The following is a 7,647-nucleotide window of genomic DNA, read 5'->3' as shown; positions in this document are numbered from 1 at the left end:
CAAATCGAAACTGTTCTGATGGTTAGCAATTCAGTGTGCACTTTAGTCGGACGAAAACTGGCAGTAACTTCAGCAGAACGTTCATTAAAGTTAGCTATTCTTACTAAAAACGTTTTGCTTGCTCTTTCAATCAATTTATTTCAAAAAGATTTTCTTAAATCATTAATATACTCTCATCCTCTATCTGTCATTGTACTGCACCAAACAATTATCCAAAAACTGTAATTGCCTTTCAAAAGCTTTAGATTATTGCACTAATGATAACTGTTTTCAAGTCTGATAGCGGATCAAATAAAACATATTCATATCATACTTTTACTAGCGTATCCATTCTTTCAAAGAAGTATGAAAAATAAGTAAGCAGATTCATTAAATTTTTAAAAGAATCCAATCCACTCATGCTTAAAATAAAGTTGTTTATCCTCGCATACGAGCCTTCATATATAAGCAAAGAACTCTTTTGCTTGAAATTGCGTTGTGGACCGCGCTTAAGTGGTAAAATCTTGTTTTCAACGCCCATACCTCAAATGAAAGAACTGAATTGTGGGTAAATGTTGAATACTTTTAAATAATCACTTGGCAATTTTTTGTGTCCTGATTTCTTTTCTCAGAGCAACAGGGACCTTCCCTATCATTTTTTCGACAGCATTCTTGTTTTTTTTTCGTCGAGTTTTCATTTATAATTTCAATTTACTTTATCGAGTTAACACACTTGCTCAATTTGGTTCTCTCACACATCTGTATAAATTTTACACTCGCTAAATTTCCTTTTACTTTTTCCTTTAAGAACTAGTTTTTTCTTCACAATTATTTATTTATTTATACATGAATATATATATATATATATATATATATATATATATATATATATATTCATAGATCTCTTCTTTTCTTCGTTTCCTGACGAATCCTTACCATTTTGCTATCCCTTCATTAATCATGTTCACAATAATTAGGTTAACCATTAAGACTCTTTTCCTTCAATCTCATCCAATCAAAACCTTTCTAAACATTAAATATATTCCCTATTGTCTTTGAAATATGATTCTTACGTTTCTTCTTCTTCTTCTTCTTCTTCTTCTTCTTCTTCTTCTTCTTCTTCTTCTTCTTCTTCTTCTTCTTCTTTGATTTATTGCATTAAAGTTCAGTCAAACAATTAGCGGATGAACTGCAAACACACTTAATGCATGTTTTTATCAACATAGCCATTCTTTCAAGCGCCCAGGTAAGAATACTGGAATCGAAAAATTCAGAGTAACTTGAAATTTCAACTTCCAATAATAATAATAATAATAATAATAATAATAATAATAATAATAATAATAATTATTATTATTATTATTATTGATGTTGTTATTATTTTGACGATCATGGTAATGTGTGTGTGTGTGTATGCATATACATATATGTGCACGTATATATACACATGTTTATATATATATATATATGTGTGTGTGTGTGTGTGTGTGTGTGTGTGTGTGTGTGTGTGTGTGTGTGTGTGTGTGTGTGTGTGTAATGTACTTCTTTATCTATTCATATCGATGTCTCTCGTTTAGGTCTATCTGACAAGTGTACGATATCTAATCTCATCCCTTCACTCTTACCTCATCCCATCGATCGCCTCACACTCTCCCTTCTGCACTCACACACTCTCTTTCCACGCCAATGTGAATACATGTCTGTGTGCGTCTAAGTGTCTCTGTGTGTGTGTGTGTGCGTTGGGGGTTTAGAAGATTCCTTCAGAAAAATCTCCTTCCTCTCCCTCACTAAAACTTAGAGTGTGGTTTATAATTTTCTTTATCCGACTCCCCTCCCCTCACACCCAACGCTGTCACCCTGTCTCCCCCATCCGTTGCCGTACATTGGCCTGGCCTTAATTTTATTGTTAATGACGTCACCGTCTTTATACTTTACTCACTCACTCACTCTTCTTCTTCTTCTTCTTCTTCTTCTTCTTCTTCTTCTTCTTCTTCTTCTTCTTCTTCTTCTTCTTCTTCTTCTTCTTCTTCTTCTTCTTCTTCTTCTTCTTCCTCCCGCTGCTCCTGTATCTCTCTTCACAGATGTACTAACTGATAATACCACCACCACCACCACCACCACCACCACACATGAATATATATACACGCGCTCGCACCCGCACACATATTTAGTGTAATAGTCTAACGAAGATCGATGAGTGTACAGCTTAATACAGGACACACACTCACACACATATCAATACGCACATGCGCACACTCATACACACAAAACATAAATATAGATATACACATACATACATTAATATGCACGCAAAACGTATACAATTACACACACATTCACACGTGCAAGTTTTTGCGCTTCCCCCGCTCCCACCGCCGCAAGGTGCAACAATATAGCCACTCGCACACGCATTAATGCATGCACACACTGAAACACACACACACACAAACACATATTCACATATAGAGTTCCTCCTTCCCCTCACACACGCACTCCACACAAACACACATAACAACCACAGTGAAACACACATGCACGCGCTTCTACACATATACACACATGCATACACACATGTGCATAAACACTCACACACACATACGTACACACACATACGTACGCACACACACACACACACGCAATACCCACACACACTATATCCACACACACACACAATACACATGCACATGCACACACACATGTGCACAAACATTCACAAACGCACACAATACCTACACAAGCACACTATATCCACACACATGCACACACATGTGCACAAACACACGCACACACGAACACACACGCACGCAATACCCCCACACGCATACAATACTCACACGCATGCACACACACACATGTACACAAAAGCACCCACACATGCACACACACGCACGCACGTACACACACACGCACGCACGTACACACACACACACGCAATACCCCCACACGTACACAATACACACACATGCACATACAGATATGTGCACAAACACTTCACACACATACACGTACACACACGCACACACATACTAATTCATACACGTACTTCCTCCCCCACCCCCACCGCCTTGGTAGATACCTTAGGGAGTAAAGTTGAATTTTATATAGGTCAGACCCAGAGGGGAGGTTGGTGGGATGAGGTGGGGCAGGGGTAGGTGATAGTGATGCAGGAGGTGGTGCTAGTTGTGGCGGTGGTAGTAGTGGTAGTGGTAGTAATAGTTGTTAGGGTTGTAGTAGCAGCAGTGATGCTAGTGTAGGTGGTAGTGATAGTAATGATATTGGTGTTAGTAGTAGCTGAAGTAGTAGTAGCATAGTAGTGGCAGCAGTTGCTGTAGTAGTTGCTGTAGTAGCAGCAGCAGTAGCAGCAGCAGTAGCAGTAGCAGCAGCAGCAGCAGTAGCAGTAGCAGTAGTAGTAGTAGTAGTAGTAGTAGTAGTAGTAGTAGTAGTAGTAGTAGTTAGTAGTAGTAGTAATTAGGAGTAACATTGTTGATAATGATAGTCGTCGTAGTAGTACTGGTGCTGGTGGTATAGGTAGTAGTGCTGTTGGTGGTATTGTGCTGTGGTGGTATTGTGCTGTGGTGGTATGTATATATATATATATATATATTTGTTTCACTTTTTCTTTTTCTTTTTTCTGGTAGAATCCTTCAGACCATATTAAATTTGGTTCTAGTTTCCAATTCCAGCCATGAGGAATTTCACTTTTATGTCCCCAAGAAACAATAAAATAATTACCAATCAAGGACTAAATTAATATAATTAATTATAAACCCCCTCATAATTAATTAGAACTCCCCCCCACCCCCCAACCAACCAAATATGAGGTCTTGTGTCAATATTAGGAATCAAGTGTTTTGAAATTGCGCTATTTGCTTAAGGATCTTTACGTTCGGAGTTCAAATCCGTCAAGGTCAACGTTGTTTTTTAATCCTTCCACGGTCGATAAAATAATGACAAGTATCTAGGTCGTTGGCCTCCTTCATTACTTCTCACTTCAAAATTGCAGGCTTTGTGCCAAAATTTGAAACCATATAAAAAATAAAGAAATCACCACCACCACCACCACCACTACTACTACTACTACTACTACTACTACTACTACTACTACTACTACTACTACTACTACTACTACTTACCATGATGTTTGGTGACAACAAGTCTCCTCAAATTTCAAGACTCTCTTTTGGGGGGATTCTTGCAAAATATAGAATGGTACTTTTCTGCAGGTCAACAATGCGAATTTTAATTCCAAACTCTTTTAGCCCTTTTTTAAAAATTATTTTTTAGGTAGAATTTTGGGTGTTGTGCCAAGTGTACCAATTACTAGAGAAATAATTGTTGCCTTGGACTTTAACAGTCTCCTCAGCTCTTATTATTATTATTATTATTATTATTATTATTATTATTATTATTATTATTATTATTATTATTATTATTATTATTATTACTATTATCATTTTGGTTTGGCTTAGGTTCAGTCTTATTCTTGATAGGATTAATGTTAGTAGCGTGTTACTACCTGTAACCTTAGGTATCCACACGTTTTCAGCAGTCTTTCAAGTACTTAGACCCCTCCTGATAATCCTTGCTATCTCCAAGGGACAAACTTTCTGCTGGAGCTCAACAGGGCAATCTATTTCAATCTCCTTCAGCCATTTGTCTATATCTTTGCTTACTGTTCCCAACGCACCAATTATTAATAGGCAAGACCTTTACTGTTCGCATGCTCCAAATTCTTCCTATTTTAAATTTTAAGGGTTTGCATTGTTTTGTTTGTTTTTCTTCCTCTTTCTTTTCGATCCTGGAACCAAAAGAGCATGATGGATCGATTAGTAAGCAACTTCGCTTTTCCTTATCTATAATTGTTATGTCCAGTCTAGTGGAGGTGAAATGGCCCAGTGGTTAGGGCAGCGGACTTGCGGTTATAGGATCGCGGTTTCGATTCCCAGACCGGGCGTTGTGAGTGTTTATTGAGCGAAAACACCTAAAAGCTCCACGAGGCTCCGGCAGGGGATGGTGGCGAACCCTGCTGTACTCTTTCACCGCAACTTTCTCTCACTCTTACTTCCTGTTTCTGTTGTGCCTGTAATTCAAAGGGTCAGCCTTGTCACATTGTGTCACGCTGAATATCCCCGAGAACTATGTTAAGGGTACACGTGTCTGTGGAGTGCTCAGCCACTTGCACGTTAATTTCACGAGCAGGCTGTTCCGTTGATCGGATCAACTGGAACCCTCGACGTCGTAAGCGACGGAGTGCGAACAACAACATGTCCAGTCTATTATTTTCTAACTTCTTGTTCGTTTGAATATTATCATCATCATCATCATTATTATTATTATTATTATTATTGCCTTTGCACAGCTTCTAACGCTGGAGATGTACTACGGTGTCAGCTGTTCACTACCAGTGAACTAAGGTAACGCCTCTTATTTTTCGAGCACCTTCCGGAGTATCCGAGTGGATCCAAGAATTTACGTCGTGTCTACAGAACAGAGAAAGATTTTTACTCTACGATAGTTGGGTGGAAGACGAAAACAGAATGTTGATTTTTGGTACGACTGCCGGGCTGTACGATCTAGAAATACATAAGAATTGGGCATACGATGGAACATTTAAGGTTTGTCCTGAAGTTTATTATCAGTTATATACTCTACATGTCAACATAGGATATGCATGCATCCCACGAATTTACGGTTTCCTTCCGAATAAGACTCTTGACACATACAACAGGCTTTTTCAAAAGGTTAAAGATTCGATCGAGTCCCTAAAACCTGAAAATCTAATGATTGATTTTGAACAAGTTAGTTTTCTAAGTTTTTCTGACAATTTTCCATCTGTAAATGTAACAGGCTGTTTTTTCTTTTTTTTTTTTTTCATTTCTGTAAAAATGTTTACAGAAAGGTGGCAGATATTAGGATTAAGGTGCGAGATCAAATTGATTGTGATTTTAACGCAAAAGTAAAGTGCCTTGTGGTATTTCATTCATCCCGCCTCCAGACACCATCGATGCATTTATAGAGCTTGTGGACGACGATGACTTGCCACAAGAATTTGTGGTATATTTTGAAACGCATTCCATTGGTGGGGAGAGAGGCAAGGGAGCTCGGAGTCGCAGAGATCCCCCTACTTTTCCTATAGGTCTTTGGAATACGTATGAAAGAACCCTAAATCAGTTGGCGAATGCCCTCTTTTACTCTTTTACGCTTTTACTTGTTTCAGTCATTTGACTGCGGCCATGCTGGAGCACCGCCTTTAGTCGAGCAGATCGACCCCAGGACTTATTCTTTAGATGCCTAGTACTTATTCTATAGGTCTCTTTTTGCCGAACCGCTAAGTTACGGGGATGTAAACACACCACCATCGGTTGTCAAGCGATGTGGGGGGACAAACACAGATACACAAACATATACACACACACATATATACATATATACACATATATGCGACGGGCTTCTTTCAGTTTCTGTCTACCAAATCCACTCACAAGGCTTTGGTCGGCCCGAGGCTATAGTAGAAGACACTTGCCTAAGGTGCCACGCAGTGGGAACGAACCGGGAACCATGTGGCTGGTAAGCAAGCTACTTACCACGCAGTCACTCCTGACCATCAATGAAGTAGAAGGTTTCCATAATGCGCTGAAAGCATCTGTTACAAATACTCTTTTAAATTTACAGAAACTTATCAATGTCTTGAGAAATGAAGAATCTCTTTCTAAAAAGAACGTAAACGATGCAACAGGAGGAGAAACCAACAAAAAATACAAAGATGTTTATAAGCGCATACTAAGCATTATCAGAGGCTACGATCAAAATCAAAACCAACATCATTTGCGTGCAATTGCAATGAACTTACATGATTTTTATCGTTTTTTAGTTTTTCAGCTTAACTTTTTAAATAACTGTATGACCTTCATTATTTTCATTTTTATTTTTTATCCTTCTCTTCTTATGCTTTACTACAAAATGTCCTTGCAGCGAAATATCCGCACGGTGAATTGTCTCACGGCGAATAGTCCTACGGCCAATTGTCCTACGGCAAAATGCCTTACGGCGAATTCCCCTAGATCCTATATATGTGTGTGTGTGTGTGTGTGTGTGTGTGTGTGTGTGTGTGTGTGTGTGTGTGTGTGTGTGTGTGTGTGTGTAGTGTAAATGTATGTGTGTGCATGTGTTTGTGTATGTATGTGTATGTGTATGTATGTTCATCTCCAACCATCGCTTAACAACGTGTTGCTATGTTTACGTCTACGTAACTTAGCGGATTGGTAAAAAAGACTGATAGGATAAGTGCCAGACTTTAAAGAATAAGCCGTGCTGTAAATTTTTTTTTACTAACTCCTTCAAGGCGGTACCTCAGCATGGCTGCAGTCCAATGACTGAAACAAGTAAGAGATAAAAGATTTTGGGGTGCATAATACGTAGTGTATACTTCAAAATATGGAGTTTAGTGTTTAGTGCAACGATAATTAAATACATTACGTCGTAAGCAAACGCGCTGTTCATGCAAATCGGACAGAGCGATTTTGTGAAGTCATATTTAGCAGCTATATATAAGTATAAACTATATATCTCTTTCCATGGAGAGACGAAAGTAAGTGTGGTTTCTCAGCTGAAGAAATCTCGAGGGTAAATCCGAGAGAAAGAGAGTGAGAAAGAGAGAGAGAGAGAGAG

The sequence above is a fragment of the Octopus bimaculoides genome, chromosome 11, assembly GCF_046866305.1.
Source record: "Octopus bimaculoides isolate indiv1 chromosome 11, ASM4686630v1, whole genome shotgun sequence".
In the NCBI taxonomy this organism is placed as follows: domain Eukaryota; kingdom Metazoa; phylum Mollusca; class Cephalopoda; order Octopoda; family Octopodidae; genus Octopus; species Octopus bimaculoides.
Note: the sequence above shows the minus strand (reverse complement) of the source record.